This window comes from Acartia tonsa, chromosome 2, assembly GCF_053477335.1.
Source record: "Acartia tonsa isolate MP-2025a chromosome 2, ASM5347733v1, whole genome shotgun sequence".
Classification (NCBI taxonomy): domain Eukaryota; kingdom Metazoa; phylum Arthropoda; class Copepoda; order Calanoida; family Acartiidae; genus Acartia; species Acartia tonsa.
The window spans coordinates 9,230,037-9,249,750 of NC_137261.1; the positions used below are offsets into that span (position 1 = coordinate 9,230,037).

Sequence of the window (19,714 nt, forward strand, 5' to 3'; positions counted from 1 at the left end):
ATTTTGATTACATAGAGAGCAAAAGAAAAAATAGTAATTTAAAATGTATTAGGGGAAATAAAATAAAAACTTTTAAAGTAAATATTGTCCATAATCTCAATGATCACTTAACGGATTACATTGTATTTTTCCTGAACTTAGCTATTCTGATAATGTGATTATTTAAGGCTCTATCACGATGGGTGGGACATTGCTCCCGCACCTGGCGCCCTGCTCAAAGAAAAAAATAACATTGGAATGTTAATAAAGTATCAAAAACCAATTTTGAACGTGGGGCGAAGTATCTATACCATACATCACCATAAATCATGCAATAAATCTAAAGATTAATGATAAAATTTACTAAGTACAAACAAAAAAGATTGACAGTATTGCATAAACATTGCAGGATAAATGTGACACGAGTTATTTCATGGATCAAAAACATTTGCAATATAACAAGAACAAATATCTTGATGTGAGCTTAGCATAGTAATCATACAACGTAATTTTTATATAGTATAGAATTGCATATATTTTTTTTAAAGCAAAAACAGCGGTGGATATTCGCAAAATGTGGACATGAAAGATAAAATAAAGTTTAAAATTTGATGTTTCTAGGTAAAAATTGAGGTCACGGGCGTCATTCCGGAGACCTTGTGGATCGGGACCTGCAGGATCATTCCATGAACATGAAATCACCATGTTTATGTACATCCATATCTCATATTGTTTTATACTGATATTGTAGTGTAATAACTATAGAATGCTTTATTGGTGTCAAAAATATTTTGCTTTCCACCTGAATGACCCTACTAAGTTTTCTGCTGTCCTGTGTCCGCAACGATGTTTAGATTTTTCAAAAATTAAAAAGAATCCATTTACCAATTATTAAAACCGCTTTACAAAAATTATATTTTTTTAAAATATTCAAGATAGAAATTACAATTAAATTCACTTAATTATTAAGCCTAATTTCTCAGAATTTAAATTCCAAAGTATTTTCACCGTTTAACTATTAACATAAACTTTTTGGGTTTTCCGTTTTCTTCACGACAATTAAAGCAATACTGAACCAAATTTTTATACAAATTAATATATATATATAAATCAATAGTTGTATGCACAATGTAAATTTTAAAATTGTAAACCCCGTTTGAATTTAGTAAAACAATAACCAAGAATACAGGGATAACACAATAGAAGAAAGTATGATGAAATCATTACTACAGATTGTTATTTTTTAAAAGCGAAGCTTTTCTATAATTAGGGTCGGTCCGTCCGTCCGTACGTCCGTCCGTCCGTAACGGATAGCTTTTTTCGTTAATTTAGGCATGTTAGAATTGTCCTATTGATTTCAAACTTTGCATGGTGATTCCTGCAGTAGTTAGGTACGATTTAGAAAGCGTAGCAACTCTATAATGATTACCAAAATGTCCGTACGTCCATTTTAAACATGTTGATTTTTTTTACTTTTTTAACAACAAATTTTTATATGATCTAATTATCCGATTGATCAGATTTTTTGTATACCGATTCTTGGGACAACAAAGTACAATATTATAAGGGAAGCAACTCTATAATTAAGTCCTAAAAATGTAAGTATGTCCATAAACATTATGCTGTATCAAGCAGTTTTTCAACAAATTTACTTATAATTTTGCATCGACTCTTATACATTTATATTCTGATTATTCAGTTCTGACACTATACAAGTGTTAATGTCTGTTTGTCCTACCGTTTTAGCTCTTCGCTTTAAAGGATGTTGTCATCCTTGTTCCCTCCTAAAATTAGACTTTATCTGGTTATTTGTCGTCTTTAAAACGATAATTTATGCATTACTGTATTTTGAAAAATACTGTAATTTATAAACTCCATGTCGACAGAAAGCTGACCGCTTTGACTTGGAAAAAAGGAGCAATTCCAGAGATGTGTTTTTGGAAGATGAATTCCGCGTTTTTTCGGCATTTTTTAGACATTGATTGATTGAACGAAGACGATAGGAATTCAACAGAGTATACAACTTAAGAATTTAAAATTTTTAAATTATTATTTTAGCCATTTGTATAATGTCTAATACAGCTCTAAAAAGATGTATTAATAAATATGCAGCAAAAATGGATTGAAGATAATTTGTTTTTCTTCTATGAAGACCGTACCAACAAAAGCGAAATAATTAAATAAATAGTTGTATAATCTGTTTAAATTTCGCGAATTGAAAAAACGCGGCATTCATCTTTCAAAAACCCATCTCAGGGAATTTAAGGAATAAGATGAAGAGCAAAAATTAATATAAATCCCAAATAAAGTTAACAAAGATGACATAGAGGGACAAGTACCTGAAGCTCGTTATCTCACACAATATTGGTAACTATAGTTAAACATTATTTTAATTATATAGAAGGTACACAACCAGTCATTTAAACAGGCAAAGAGTAAGAGAAGCAGTGTTGGCCCCTATTATAAAACATTAAAATCCAGTGTACATACTGTGTATATATTAATTAATAATATATTAGATTCAACAAATTTGTAGTGGCCCTTCCAACCTGCATATTTTCATATCACACACACACACAAACATAAGAAAGAGACAAAAGACTGCGTAGATACTTTATTCTGAACGATTTTTCAATGACCTTCTAAGGTTAATTTCTAGGTATAAGGTAGATGCGCTTTTGTTTGATATGTAAAAGGATTAAAGAGAGAGGGATCATTGGAATGTGATTTAGTAAGTACCAAAAATTTTCGGAAAGTGCTGCTCGGAATGGATTGAACTTTTCAGGGAAGCTTTAATATTTTTTTGAATTAGTTTTAGGTCACTTTCCACTTTTCAGTTTCTACAAAACATTGCTCATAACTAACTTGGTGCGTTTGTCTGTCATATATGTTTTGCTTCTCCTTTAATGGTTGTTTTCATCCACGTTTTTTTTCCAAATTTATTTAGCTTTTTTTGCTGCACCAGATTTAACTTTTGACATTCTTGTTATCTTTTTTTTAATAAAACATGAATATATTGACAGGGAATCAGACAAGGGTGGTGGATGGTTGGATTCGTTATTTTAGCCAGCCGCGAGTATTACTTTATCAGAGTACATGAAAATCTGGTGCAACATCCAAGTAATAATATATCAATTACAAGTTATATTATTTCATGTTAACCTATTTAACCTACCTATTATTGTTATATTGTTATGTTTGTAATTTAAATAAAATTGGTTTCCCCAGACGTTAAACAAATTTAACTTTAGACATACAAAGACAATCAAAGGCATATTGAAATACACCCTTAGTTGTGAAAAACAAAACTATCCCTTCTTAAGATTAAAAGTATTGTTAAAAAGTTTAAACACTGTTACTTTGGGGCTGTACAATGTAATGCACATACATACATTAAGCGTGTAATCTTTTCCACCAGTGATTTAGTCAACAGAAGGGATAATTATGATTAGTATTTGGGTTGTCAATTGTCTTATCCCTTAAGATATCTTGGAAGAATGCAATGGACTTAATTCGGATATTCTAGTTGTATTATCTCTATTGTGTAGACATTACAATACACATAAACAACCTTTTCTTGACCAGGGAAGGAGACAAAATATCAACACAGAAAAAATACGTCTCAGCTGTTTTATATGATTAAATTCCGCCAATTGTAGGAAGGGACTTAGAAAATTTGTGGATAGTATGAAAAATTGTCTTCAATTTAAGTTGCTAACACGGCACTCATTTATTGGTCAGTTTGTTCATCTAGTATTCGGGGAGGGTATAGCGTAAAGGGAGTGGATGGGACTATCGTAATTTTAGCCAGTTGAGAGTTTCACTTTATTAAAAGATTTACAAATCTGGTGTAATTATAAATCTGTTATTGTATCACATTATGAAACCATCCGAACTGCAAATCCTTATACTTAAGTAACAGGATGTCTGTTTGTCTGGGTGTTTGTACCGAAGGATCTCGCTAACTACTGAACCGATCGGGTTCTCCTTAACAGGGTAGCTTCTCATAGGTCCCAGGAAGGTTTGTAACTATTTTGGGGGAGGGTACCACCATCCTCCCAAGAGAAATCAACCCTAGAAAAAAAATCCCCACCCCCAAATTTTTTTTAACTAAAATAAAAAAAATTGGAGGGGAGGGGGCATCCCCCTCCACCCCTAATTTTCTTTTAAAATCTAAAATAATAAATTAGGTTATACAATTCGACTCTCCTCAAGTGCTCCTAGGGGCGTAGCCGCTAGTTATTAATATTGCAGTAGTGGGTTAATAGCTACATCTTTTTCAATTCAGGGATAAAGATAATTGTAACAGAATTGAATGCGTTAAATTCAACTAATGGTGGCCTAAAAATTTCACAAATTAACCAAATGTATATGGTAACATTTGATATTAATGCCATTTTGTATAACAATTTTTAAATAAAGTTTTTGAATGTTTGTCTATATTTTTCATTGCGTTGCAAATCAATTGAAGCAGTGGCGTGCGAACCGAAGGGGGCATTAGGGGCAATCGCCCCCCCCTAGCGACCAAAACGCCCCCCCCTGCCCCCCCCTAGCAACCGCCCCCCCTGCCCCCCCCTAAATGTTAAAAAATGCCCCATTTTGCCCCCCCCTGGTCAACAAAAATGCCCCTTTTTGCCCCCTACCCTACAAAAAGCAAAACTATCCCAGTTTCCAAAAAAAAGATCAAGAAATACTCAACAAAAAAAAAAATTTGGCGCTTCGCGCCAAACAGAGAGTTACTATTCATTTAACCTTACCAAATTTTTAAATTAGTGTAGAAATTAGGTTATAATCTTTTTTCACTGAACATAACAAACCAGGTTATAGGAAGTATTTTATTTTGTATAATATAAACTTTTTACCAAAGAAATTTTGTACATCCCCAATGATGATACACAAAATTACCCCTTATATAGATTACAATTAGTGGATGAAATGTATGGAAACTCGACTTAATTAACCAACCAATCAAAATTCCATTAAAGTCCCCAAAGTTGTTGAGCCAACGAATAAGAAAATTTTATATGAAATATTGGGGACTAATGTAATAAATAGCCCAAAAACCCCTCCCTCCCTGCATATTTGAAGAAAAAATTTGCGCTTCGCGCTCTTCTAAATGGTTTCTGCTATGAAATATTGGGGACTAGTGTAATAAATAGCCCAAAAACCCCTCCCTCCCTGCATATTTGAAGAAAAAAAAATTTGCGCTTCGCGCCCTTCCAAATGGTTTCTGCTATGAAATATTGGGGACTAGTGTAATAAATAGCCCAAAAACCCCTCCCTCCCTGCAACTTTGAAGAAAAAAATTTGCGCTTTGCGCCCTTCCAAATGGTTTCTGCTATGAAATATTGGGGACTAGTGTAATAAATAGCCCAAAAACCCCTCCCTCCCTGCATATTTGAAGTAAAAAATTTGCGCTTCGCGCCCTTCCAAATGGTTTTTGCTATGAAATATTGGGGACTAGTGTAATAAATAGCCCAAAAACCCCTCCCTCCCTGCATATTTGAAGAAAAAAATTTGCGCTTCGCGCCCTTCAAAATGGTTTTTGCTATGAAATATTGGGGACTAGTGTAATAAATAGCCCAAAAACCCCTCCCTCCCTGCATATTTGAAATAAAAAATTTGCGCTTCGCGCCCTTCCAAATGATTTCTGCTTTTTATCACAATGAAAGGACAAGTATTTTTTTTTTATTTTTTACATTATATCTTTGGTTTTTATGGTATGATAAATTTTTTTGTGGAATATAATATTAAAAAAAATAAAATTTCTTGCTGTTTCGAGCATCCAGTATGTAATTTACTTTGACTTTCATCACACAACATACAGGAAAAAGCATTTGTGACTTTTTCTACCTAAAATATATATTTATTTCAACAGATGCTCTTTAAATCTACTTGTCTGTATTCTTATTAATGATTTTTGTGCTTTGCTACTTAAAGATGTTGTCATCCTTGTTGTCATACAATAAAGAAATATTTAATATCATTTTTTCATATTAGGTTGATTTTTGGTAAATTATTTCCAAAATGAGTGTTTTTATCTCCCCCCCCCCCCCAATTTTTTTTAATGGGGTTATTGATATTCATCCTTCCTGCTGAGATTTTATAACATCTCCTTCCACCCATTAAAAATGTTTTGTGGTGGAGGGGGGGGGGGGGGAAAGGTTAATTTATCTTCTGTACTATTTTTTCGAAGATGCTTTCTAGCTCCCTTCCCTTCGGTCATTGCAGGGTGGGGAGAAGGGATGGGGGAGAAGAGATGGGGGGGGGGAGAGGTGGGGGATATAAATGGGAAATAGGGATGGGGGAAGGGATGGGGAAGAAGGGATAAGGACTAGGAGGCCCATAATCAAATAATCCCACCCCTTAAAACGCCCTTATTTAAAATTAGTATATATAATCAAAATGCCCCCCCCTAAAGCAAAGTGCCCCCCCGGGGCACTTTGTTTTAGGGGGGGGCAAAATTTGACAAAATCTTCAAAATGCCCCCCCCTAGACAAAGTGCTTCGCACGCCACTGAATTGAAGGCGTGTAATTTGTGTCAAAACAGATTATATATTCATTAGATCTGTCCAGTATTTCATTTTTTTCTAATTCTTTTACTAAAAAGAAAAGAAATTAAAAATTTTTACCCAATATCTTAACCAAATAATTTGCGCGTTTTCTTAAATTTTGATTGGTTGATACAAACTAACAGTGTCTAAACTTTATCACCAATGATTTAATATGCAAAAGGAGAAATGTTGTTTATTAATTCACCCTTAAGAGTGCAACATACATACGGACAAAGTTTATTTTAAAAAATATAGATAAAGTATTATAAATATTACTTTAGATATTGTTTTCGAAATTATTATATAACTGTACTGTAATTTACTGCAGAAAAAGACCTCAAAATCCATCTATTGTTTAAGTTTTGATTTATAATTATAGCCAATTGTTAATTTTGAATGAATGAGACAATATTTTCATGTAAAAAATCAGCTATTGTTGTTTAACTAAACTACCAATTAATCATTTTATTAGACATAATAATTATTATATGATAGTAACATGATGTCTATCTGTCTGTCTGCCTTTCTTTTGTGTTTGAACCCGTCCTCCAAAAGTGTTAAAATCTTTCCTTGAAGCTACACTGTAAAGGAGAACCATAAGGGTTTAGCTGTTAGCGAGATTCGTCGACACACACACACACACAGGTCCTTACAATATCTGACAAAATAGATGAGGGAATTTATTGTGGTTGCAAAAAATCTAGATGATAAAAAAAATAATCAACAATGAATACAAAATTTTATATACAACAAAAATTTAAAGATAGAGCAGCTGTGCATGAGAATTCATTGATTACTGCTGTTTTGCTTGTTAAAGCACTCTGATGCATTTATTTGATAATTATTGATGGTTAGGTGTAAAATAATGTTTAGTAAAACTTTTTTGCTTGTGTATCAGTTGAGGACTCGACAAGTCTTTTAAAAAAAAAAACATGCCTTATGTACTTTTCAAATCATGTTGGTAATCAGTCAATATTGAAATGGGGGGGGGAGTAGACCTTAACCCATTAGTGCCGAACTTCCCCCCTGTCGTCAGAATCGCTTGAAATTTTAAACACAGCTTCCTTAAGGGATTGTAAGACATTTGTATTTTTAGATTTTTTGATTTGTGGCATACCAAAGAAGTTTTTTTTTTGCGTCGTTTCCGACGCATTCGGACTAATCATTTTTCCCATGCGTCTATTATGTACCAATACCATATCGGACTAATCATCTTAGACTTTTACTGTATAATCTATTAGTTGCTTCGCCCCTAACCTCTAGGGTGGGTGGGGAATGTCAGAAAAATAGCATAAAACCATCCCAAGATATTTATAAAGCTTTCCTGATAAGTAAAACCAATTCAGACCCGAAATTTCTATGATCTTTAGCTTCAGACAAAAACCTTACTACTTTATAGTATGGAACACTATACTAGCAGCGACTTCGCCCCTAGAGGCTTCCAGGGACCCATGGGTTTGGGGGGAGTCAAACCCCCTCTTTCAATTACTGTTTTTAAAGAAAATAATGAGAGGGGTTTATTATTTTCTAGGGGTGATTTCTCCTAGAGCGGTTGTGGTACTCTTCCCCAAAATAGTTATAAACCTTACCAGGTTCTATGAGAAGCTAAAATGTAAAGGAGAACCATATCGGTTCAGTGAGATCCCTTAGTACACACAGACACATGTATGTAAAATGTATTAAGATCCTGTTACTTTATTAAAAGGATACATAACACAGATACTCTACAACCAGTGTCTGTCTGTACGTCCATTCGTCTGTATAAAACAATTCAGAATATAATTATTTGGTTACGCCCCTAGAGGCCTTTAGGGGCACTTGAGATTGGGAGAGGTCATTGAATTCAACAACAATGTTTTTTTTTATTTTAGATTTAAAAAGAATTAATTTCATTTAGTTTATTCTATTTTTTCTTCTGTTGGGGGGTCTTTTTTAAGGGGCGATTTCTCTTTGGAGGGTAAAGGTAACCTCCCCAAAAATAGTTATAAACCTTCCCAGGACCTATGAGAAGCTACAAAGTAAAAAAAGAAGCATATCAGTTAAGCAGATACACAGAGAGATATCCCTTCACTCTATTACAATGCTTTAGCTAAGAAATATGATTTTGTCGACAATTATATTGAACAACCCAATACATGACAAACCCTCGCTTCCCCTCCCAGCCCCTGTTAGTCCCCAAAGTTTTATAATAACTTTTTCTTATTTGTTGTCTTGCCAACTTTGGGGAATTGTATTTGTATTTTGATTGGTTGGTTTATTAAGTTAAGTGTCCAAATATTTCAACCACTAAATGTAATCTACAGAAAGATTTTATGGTATAATAGCCCTGAGTAAGTACATCAATTTATCGGCCATTGACTTATTACTTTAGATCCCTAACAAATACATTTCTTAGTTGTAGAGTAGTTGTTAATTATTTGGATGCAATTGTATATATACAGACGGACGTATATACAGACAGACCATAATTGTAGAGTATCTGCGCTATTATTATGAATCCCTTAACAGCTAGGCTGCAATAAAAATTACATAAGTATAAACATACTTACAGTCTTTAATTGGCTGTAATTTTGATATATAGACAGACATACATACATTCCCTAGTTGTAAGGTAGCTATTATTTATTTGGATACAATTATAGACAGGTGGACGTACAGACAGACCCTAGTTGTAGATTATCTGCGCTACTATTTTTATATCCTTAAAATAAAGTAACAGGTTATTGTATGTCTTTGTGTGTGTACCAAAGGACCTTGCTAACCACTGAACCTATATGGTCATGGTGCTCCGTTACATGGTAGCTTCTACTAGGTCCTGGTAAGGTTTATAGCTATTTTGAAGGAGGGTACCACCACCATCCCGAGAGAAATCACCCCTAGAAAATAAAAAACCCCAAAATTAAAAAAAAAATTTTCTTTAAAAAATTGTAATTGAAAGAGGGGATTTGACTCCCCCCACAACCTAAGGGCCCCTAGATGCCTCTAGGGGCGTAGCCGCTGCTAGTATTGTATTCCATACTAAAAAGTAGTAAGGTTTATTGTCTCAAGCCAAAGATTACAGAAATTGCGGGTCTGAATTGGTTTTACTTATAAGGGAAGCTTTATAAACACCTTGGGATGGTTTTGTACTATTTTCCTGACATCCCCCACCCACCCTAGAGGTTAGGGGCGAAGCAACTAGCAGATTATAGGAGATTATACAGTAAAATTTTAAAATGATTAGTCCTATAAGGTCAAAAAGGACGCAATGGCTAAAATGATTAGTCCGAATGCGTCGAATACGACGCACAACAAATTATCAAAAAAAAGTATGTAAACTAACTAAAATTAAAGAAAACTTAGCAGAAACTAAAAATATATAATAAATGCTATAATTAATTATAAATAAGTATGTTTTAATTCATTAATAGAAAAAAGTTAGACCTGGTGTGGAAATTTTTTCCTATTTTTTCCACCTCTGCCATGAAAATATGATTTCATCTGGTCATCGAATTAAGTGAGAGCCCAAGCAATGTAGAGGACAAAACTTGAAGCTCTATTCAGTTATTTACAAACATTTAAAAAGGACATCATAAAGAAATAGAGTGATAGTATAGGTTTGAATTTGTGCGTCGTTTAAGACCCTATTGTCATTAATGGGTTAAAGCAGAGGTGTGCCGAAAAGGGGTTTAGAGGTGTATCTTATTTAAGTATAACTTTCCAAAGAGTTGTGCTACAGTCTATGGTTATTGAGGTTGGTTAGACAACTCTTCCTATTAGATTTGCCCTTCACAAACTTTTTTATCAGTTAGTTATTTCAAAAAGCATGTGATAACATTATTTGGTATAATCTACTATCCTTCCTAAGATATTCAAATTGAAAATGCCAAAATAGGTTCCCATCAGCTTTAACCACCAACTGAATTAATATAATAAAATATTTGGTAATTTAATCTGATTTATTCATGATTTTGGGGGCAATGCCTTGTAGATGAAGACGACATTTTTATTTGCCAACCAAACATTTTCTTTTTATTTATTTGATTTGTTGGCTTTAAGGGGTTCTAATAATTTCTACACACTAATAAACGTAAAAGGCTGACCAACAAACTTTTTTCTATGAAAAGCATACACATTTTTAAGGTTGATGGTGTCTTCTTTTAAATAAAGAAAACAAGATAAGAATTGTATGTATAAAAAGTACAAAGAAATTCTGCAACATTTTAATTAAAGAAGAGAAACATATAATGCAAAGTAACAGACAATAATGTATATATTTTGATATTACATACAGTAAAAAGATTTTAAGTTTAAGTAATCTGTGAAATATATTAGAAAATATTTTTATTTAGAAAACATTTGAAATTCCCTACTATAGGGAAAGTATGAGCTCTTTTTTTTTACAAAACAAGGGTTCAAAGTAATTTTTCAAGATATTTTACAATAATTTTATTAAAATACTTAATATTCCATTTTTTACACTAAGGTGTTGGATTGTTCTATTGTGAATATTAACATCTAACTGAAAAAAAAGATAGCATAGCAATTTTACTGATATTGTTATTGATATAATTTAATGACCTTTTTAACTTTTTCAAATGTAAATGCTTTTTATAATTAGATAGTTTACAAAGTACCAAATAAACTAGCTTACTAATATTATTATCAATTTTGGTTTCTCTAACTTCAATGTTTATATACGATCAAATTCATTTTAAATCTAAAAAAATTATGTAAAATCATATATATTTTCCTAACTGTTTACGCTAAGGTGTAGTTTAGTTGAGGTTAGTGGTGTACTAAAATAATGGTTGAAAAGTAACTGAATATGCATAGTAATTTTACTACTATTACTATTAGCAACAATTGTGTAAAATGATATTTATTTCCCTAACTGTTTACTTTGCTTGTTATAATGTGATGGTTAACAAGTAACTGTATAAGATAGCATAGGAACTTTAGTGATACCATGCTCTAGATACTATCATACTGCAGGAAAAATAAGGTGGAGCTCAGTCTTTAATAAAATCATCTCATTTTATCTAACTTTTTAAGAAAAAAAGTTTGTTTTTAGTTTTTAGTAATAATATATAGGTAAAAAGTATTAAACTAATCTCCCCGGATCTAAATGGGATATTGGAATAAAAATATATCGGTATATAAAGTTTATATATACGTTATCTCATTCATTAGTCTAAAAATTTAAGTACTTTCATTGAATCTTGATTGGTTGGTTCTTACTAACTGCATCCATATTTTCCCATCAATATTTATCGTCTATTGTCTTATTCCTTCAGATCCATTCAAAACTCCATGCAAAAACTTTGTCACTGAAATGTTTGTATTTCTTTCACAACCATTTTTGTAATTTTGGACCAATATGAAGCTTTTCAGAAAAGAATTACTTGAATTTATTTTGTTTCAAGATAAAAATTTAAATTTTTAAAAGAAAAGAATGAATAGATTACTAAGTCCAAGAAAAGCCCATCTATATATTGAATTGGGAAAGTGTTGCATTAAATCAGGGAGTAAGGGAGGGGACAATGGATCGAATATTCAATTTTTAGGAGTCTCAGACTTTGGGGACTGGCTTAAAGGGAATGTGCAAGAATTTAGCAGTTTCTGACTGAGTTTGGGGACTTGCGCATAGAATGCCGCTACTCGTTATGTATGTTTTAAATATTGCAGACGGGGAGAAGGGATAAGGGAAGTGGGGGGAAGGGAAATAAACACTCGTTGTGTTAGTTTGGAATGTAGCAGACGGGGAGAAGGGAAAAGGGAGGTGGGGGCAAGGGGCAAGGGAAATAAACAGAATAAAAAGGGGCAGTCATATTCTTGCTAGCAGCTGGCCGGGTCCAATAATCTTTTAATATAAAAATCACACCAAAAAACCTCAATATATTTCATCAAAAACAAGTTGTGATTTCACTTTACATGACGCTATGGAAATCTATTATTCAATTAACAATCCCTTTATAATTTCCTATAAATTTATTAGATTAAACTGGATTTCATGCCCTTTCTTTGATAACTCTTATATTGAATTAATTGCCCATTGTCCCCTCCCTTACTCCCTGGCATTAAATACTGTTTCCTAAAGGAAAAATCAGAGAATAAACAAATAGAAAATACAAATTATTTAAGATCTCTAAAACGTTTTCTCGATTTTTAGGAAGCCTTTTTTTGGTATCTGAGAGTTATTAGAGTATTGCATTCCTTGGGTTCTCTAGATGATCACTTGAAATTAAAGAAAAATTCTGCCCCAACGTAGAAATGAGGTTCTGAGTTTTCAGAGCAAATTACAGCTAGAAAAGTATAATCTATCAAATTTAATTATTTAGATTTCTGGTAATTTGTAATGTAAACAGAACATGTAAAATATGACTTCGTTAAAAGATAACTTTTTCGGTTTGCCTCGACAGTTCTCGACAGACACTATAAAGGAAAGCCCCCAAACTTCTTTTCATCCAGAATTTAACACCATGAAAAATTTGGGTCCTAGGTAATTATGAAAAATTGCGCTCTGTAAAAGTGGAAAGGAATAATGACTGAAATAAAGTATAATTGATTATTACTTACATCTTTCATTATCAAAATAAGTTTTATATAAATATAAATAGCTTTATCCGATCATTTTTGATAAAAAATATTTTTTTTACATATGGGTATATCAAATGCATTGTTTAAGTCTTAATGTTAAAGGATACTCAGGTTCAAACATGTTTAGACTTGTATTACATTCTATTGATATTTTTCAATGTAAATAATCTATTGCATTGGCTTCTTTGTAGCTGTAATAGCTAATGAAAGGATGCTACAATTTTCCTTGAAATACACAACAATAAATATACAAAGTCTAGATGAATAATACCTTATTGGCTAGAAAATGTACACATTTTGGTGGGGCAGGGCAGATATTTTTTATTCAATTAATAAATGGGACCAATACTTAATAGGACGGATTATTGTGTTTTTTTTCCCCTCCGCAGAATAAATATTTTTTTCTTATTAAAACTCAGAATTAAAATGGGGGTAGGGTTGAAAATTTACTTTTAAACCTTAAATGCTCCTAAAGGCTTCTGAGGCGTAGCCGCTCGTTTCATGATACAGGATATAAATATTATGTAAAGATGCTACTTTCCTTCTGAATAAAGCATTGGTACTGCGTCAATTTAATTTTTGGTTCGTTTCATCATTTAATTTCTTCAATAGCGACGCAAATTGTCAAATGTTTTTTAAATACACCTTTTTAACAATTAGTTATTTATACCTATATGAGCGACAACTTTTTTCTGTTTTTTACCTTATGAAATTTTTTGGAAGTGTTTTTTCATATCAAATATTAATTGTCAGATTAAATGCACCTATTTTCTACTATTTTCAGCTTCTGTCAAAGGTAGATGTTTGAAATAATTTTATCAAGTTTACCTCAAATAATGAATAAGCTCTCAATGTGCATCCCCAATGATACAAAAATTACCCCTTCTGTAGCTTGATATTAGTGGTTGAAACGTTTGAACACTCAAATAAATGAACCAACCAATTAAAATTAACTGAAGTCCTCAATGTTATTATAAAACTTTGGGGACTATTGTAATAAACAGCCCATTGTCCCATCTCTCTCTCTCTCCCTCTCTCTCTCCCTCTGACATAGATCGATCCTGACCGGTCGAACCATATTATATTCTCCGTATAAGATAGTATGTGCATTCACTTACGCATATTTTAACATCTGCATTGTGTTTGTTTGTTGCAAAAATAACACAATATCGAAAATACATTGGGATTATTGCCAAAAGTTAAGCAATTGGAAAACGGCAGTTTTAGAATAGCTGTTTTGATTTTATGATATCATGATCTACATATGCGGAAGGGATTGCACACTGTAAGATAAACTCAATCCCCTAGGGCATATATATACCCTTGGTATTATTTACATTTTACGTATTGGATGCAGTAACCTTATTTAGGTAAGGTTGAGTAGCTTAATATTAAGATGGCAGATACTAAGAAGTCCAATAATATACGCAAGTTTTTAAGTAAAAAGGGCAATAACCTCAAAATTCCCAAAGTTGAATGAATATTTGGATGTAAAACAATATTTTTGGTACACTTTAGTAAATAAATTTTTTTTAAACTTGTAAAATTGAGAAAAATAGAATAAGTAATCTTGTTATACTTGATTTTCGATTTATTTCAAAAGGGGTTTCTGTGATCGCTATGCAATTTGAGGGAAAGCACGAAGAAAATCAATGAATTACTACAAAAAAGTTTAAATTATTTTTCTTTTCCTTTCAAGCTGCAGCCGCAAAAGCATAAAGTTAAAAAAGTATAAACGGCAGGTTGTCCCTTTATACAAATAAAGTATAATGAGGCTCTATTTAAGAATATTCACAATAATCTGCATTATAGATATATACTCATAAAGGTTAATAGATACTTATTACCATTATACTAAATACACCATCTAGCTATGTAGAGCCGATGGATTTATTATTACTTGGATCTTACACTAGATTATCCTCTTTTTAATATTCGATGAACGTACTGACCAATAAGTGATGTCTATGTTAGCAACGTAAATTGACGACAATTTTCCCCCAGATATAATATCTAAGTATATTTTATATCTACTGTGGAGCAACTGTTTGGACCGGTCCGGCTCTATTCAAAATTTAAAAAAATTATAAATATTACTTTAAAAATCTCAATCACTTGCCGACTTTGTCAAAAAAAAAAGAGATTTCCTCAATTTTGAAGTGGCTCTAGGGGCCGGAGCCGAATCCAGAGCTGCAGCCAGATGGCTCCAGGAGCCGGAACCGTAACCGGAGCCGCGGCTAGTTCAGGCTTCACAACGGGATTGAATGCTCACCAGTCACCACATAATTCCCCTTCTTAGAACTACAGAGGTTACGTCTCTAACATTTGTACATGAGATAAAGATAGGAAGAGCTCCATCATAATAGCTTAAAACCAACCATAGACATGCATCAAATAAGAAAATAGCTTGAAACCACTCAAGGACGTATAAAAGTCCAACGGTAAGCGAGATCTTAACGAACCTACAAACAAAACCATCCTACTTTATAAGATGACTCACACTAAATTGATATTTGCTTGCGGACATTTACAAGTATGAACTTAAGAAGAAAATCATACTAAAATATGTAGGTTTATACAACATGGCATACTTTTTGGGTTGTCACAGAGTGAATTTACCGAAAAAATGACTTCATGGTATCTTTTTAACTTTTTTTTTTAAAGTATACCTACAGACAATTATGGCTAAATAAGAGAGTAAAGTATTCTAAAAATGGGTAAAAATAAAAAAAGAATATTTTTGACCTCTAGCTCTTATGGGAGTTAACGTATTATGATATACTTTTAGTCTTTATTGAAGTACTGCCCTAGAGGCTTGAAGGGTTGTGGAGTCGACCTTTTTTATAACTTTTAAAATCAAAATAAGGTGAGGAGGTTTCCTATGTCTGACCTCTGTGGGTCCTTACGCTGCGTGGCTACTAGACATACCTAATATACCCTAACGTAACCTAACCCAATATGTAATAAAAAAAAACTATTTCTATTTATTTTAAACAGGGAAGAGGCACTCGAATAGGCACTTTGAGGGAAACCACCAAAATTTAAACTGGATCTATTAGTTAACGATGTACATAATAGTAAATGAACTGTAGGATGATGACATTTTTAGCATAAAAAGTATGAGTAATGGCATGCCAACTATTATTAGCCTTCTTTATCTTCATAAACATTTTTCAGGAAATAAGGATTTTGGGGTTTTTTTACCGGTGCTTTCACCAAAGTGGCGGTGACCACTGATAACCCTCCCACCCCTAATCCTTGTTATTTTAGATTCTAGAGTACCTGAAATCTTATCTAAAACTACTCAACCAGACAAATCTTAAAGTAAGTGTTAATTTTACCTTTATTTTCGCCATTGCCTATACCTATATCCTTGAGAAAAACGACCACTCTGTTATTATCTTGGTTATTAATGGCTGGACCTAAACAATGTAAAAAGTATATACATTAATTATGGATAAAACATTGCGTTTCATTTTCACTTTTTTATAACTCATAGTTTTTCATTTCATTTATAATGGAGGGATGATACATTATAGACTGTAAGTTACACCACCCCTCCAAAATTTAAAACAAGCTTTGATATCCTTTGATCAAACGTTTTCAAACTTTTCAATCAATATTCCTTTTCTACGTAAGGTGTGATTTTATTATTCATAATTTGGGGGTACAGATTCTATTTCCGTCTATTGCACTTTCCCTTAAGGTCCTTTAGTTTTATCCAATCATATATTAGGTCCATTAAAGCGCGTAATAATTATGCTCATATCATCAATCAAGGAAAAGAGTTGAGGGGACCTATAACAGATGGACTTACGGTCAGACATTTGGACGGGCGGACGTACGAAGGGACACACGGACTGTTATGCACTCGTTCTTACCAACGAATGAAGGGACTGTTAGTCGATATCACGACATAAGGGAAAATAGGAAATAGGAAAAAAATAACTATCGACTTAAAAGATTCTACCAACTGTTATTTTAAAAAGTGTACGAATAATTATAAATATTTGATTTTTACATTGATAACTCTTTTGAATATCAAAAATTTGGAATCTAGAGTCTTCCCCAAAATTTTTCTAACTAACTTAATTTCAATTTCAAAAATTAATATTTGGGGCAGATTTATTTAATAAATGTTTTATTGAAATGTTAAAACTAACTCTGATTTACAAAACAAATTTTGATTGGGTCTTTACAACCTCTAAACCAAATATTCGGGGATGCCCATTGCACCACCAAAAAAAGGCCAATTATGGGGAATAGTCCCTTTCGTGGCACCGCCCCTTAAGGGGCGATTCGTCGTATTTTTTAAATGGCTTTTTATAAGTTATTTTAGGTTAGGTTATGTTATATTGGGTTAGGTGATTGCCCCACAGGGTTAGGCAAATAGCCCCGCAGTGTAAGAGCCCCCCGCAGGGGCTAGAAATAGGAGAAAACCTATTGTGAAAAAATCGAAGAATCGCTCCTTAAGGTGCGTTGCAACGAAAGGGATTATACCCCAATTTTGTAATAGGTAGAAGGGGATTGGGTTGGGGTAAAAGATTTAACATTGTTAAAACGAATGCCTATAGGTTGGGGACGAAGCTACTCGTTGTTAAAATAACAAACGAGATAAAATGGTAACAAATAATCAATAATTAATGTTCAGATTTTAGACAAGATTGTTTAGTTCTATGCAGTAAGCCGCTGGGCACGAGCTCGCAACTATATATAATTTTAAAATTAAAAAATAAACTTAAGACAGTATAGACAACATAAATATATCCTTAAATACAATTCTCCTTCAATAACAGAAAATCAATGTTTAACACAGACAACTTCCTGCCCCAAGTAGTTGGGACTTTTTCGTCTACTAGCAAAGTGCTTTCTGCTCTTTTGTAGCGACTTGACAGTGTTTATATTTCTGACGCTGTTGGCTGACATTCAAATTAAAATTTGATAGTGTCAACCACCTGGACAAAGTTACATATAGCTCGTGCATCCTATATTTTTTACTTAAATGTTTGAATAAGCTATAATCATAGATTATCCGGATTAGAACCGGTTCTCAATCATACTGAAAAATCATGTATAGCATCGTATTACAGACAATTTTCACAAATATTAAAATAAAAATCATAACAGTGATACAAGTTTTGTTAGCCCGGGCCTTCGGTCCCCCAAGACTAAGCATGGTTTTTAGCTTTTAATTTTTCATTATAATATCCGCGGAAAGCTGTCTATAATCCGATGCGATAAATAACTATTACAAATTAATGATCAACTTTATAGATTAATGCATTTAATTTTCATTATTTCTAGTTAGTATGACGACCTTCAAAGCATTCTTAAAATTTACAGATTTCATTGAGAAAAAAAATCATTGTAAAAAGGACCATATCCCCCCCCCCCCCCAAAAAAAAAGGGTTCTTATATCTGTATATTTATATAATTTTACTTTAAAACTATTATTAAACGCATATTGACCGACCCTAAATTTATTGGATATATTGTAAATGACTTAAAAAGATTAAGAAGCCCTGCAGAGTTAAAAATACATTGAAAAAAAACGTCTTAAATCGCGTTGTTACGAAAGGAAAATCCTTTAATTAGTAAGTGAATCCATAAACTCTCCACAAAAGTTAAGGTCAGAAATGAAAAAATAACTGCAAAAATAAAAGAGGGCATTAATAAAATTGGTGAGTTTAACCTTTTTATGAAAAAAGAGATACGATAAAGGGAAAGGAAAATAGCACTAAAAGAAGTTTGGTTTGTGCTATTTTTAGCGGCTGAAATATAATGTGAGGATTCTTCATATCTTCATACTGATTAGCATTCAATCTACATACAAATCATTTTGGTCTTTGGTCTGTTTTTAGAAAAAATTAGATTTACTCGATTTGTATTTAAGATTGATGGCTAAACCTTTCCTCTTACTAATTAACATCAATTCAACATTTTATTATGTCTGTTGGTCGGTCGGCAAAAATTGATAGAATATGTATGTACTAATAGATCACTTTTCCTTATGTACGTCTATATTGATACAGGGTATACTTCAATTATTTGATTCGCTACTCAGAGATGTTGTCATCCTTGTTTTTCTATATAATGCATTTCTTGTTTCATATATGCACGTTTCTTTTAACTTTTTTAAACGTGATAGATTAATTTTGTGCCCTTGCAAAAGAGTAAAATTCCATGAAACATTATTCCAAAAATCAGAGGAATAGAATAATAATACCATACAAAAAATTAAAAAGCAGTAAGTTTTGAATTGGCGTTCGGACTTTTTGGTAACGATTATAGATTTGCTACGCTTCCTAAATCGTACCCAACTGTTATAGGAATCAGTATGTTTGAAATCGATAAAACATTTCTAACATGTTCAAATAAATTTGTGGTTTTCTTCAAAGTACCTAATCGAGCAATGACCACCCCTCTTATTTTAAAATAAGATTTTCGTGTGTTTGTGTTCTCTTTAGGTCAGGTTATGTTAGGTTATATTGAATACAGGGTAATACATTAGGAAAAAATTACCCCCCCCCCCCCTCTCCCACAAAAGTCAATTAATATTTTGAGTTATATTGAAACACAAAAAAATCTACTGCTTTATGTGA

The 19,714-nt window shown here is 32.5% G+C and overlaps 1 protein-coding gene across 1 annotated transcript in view; it reads right to left on the minus strand.

The window, feature by feature from the left end:
- LOC145304025 (uncharacterized) overlaps positions 1-19,714 on the minus strand; it is a 465,321-nt gene that overhangs the window by 76,103 nt on the left and 369,504 nt on the right. The window lies entirely within an intron of this gene.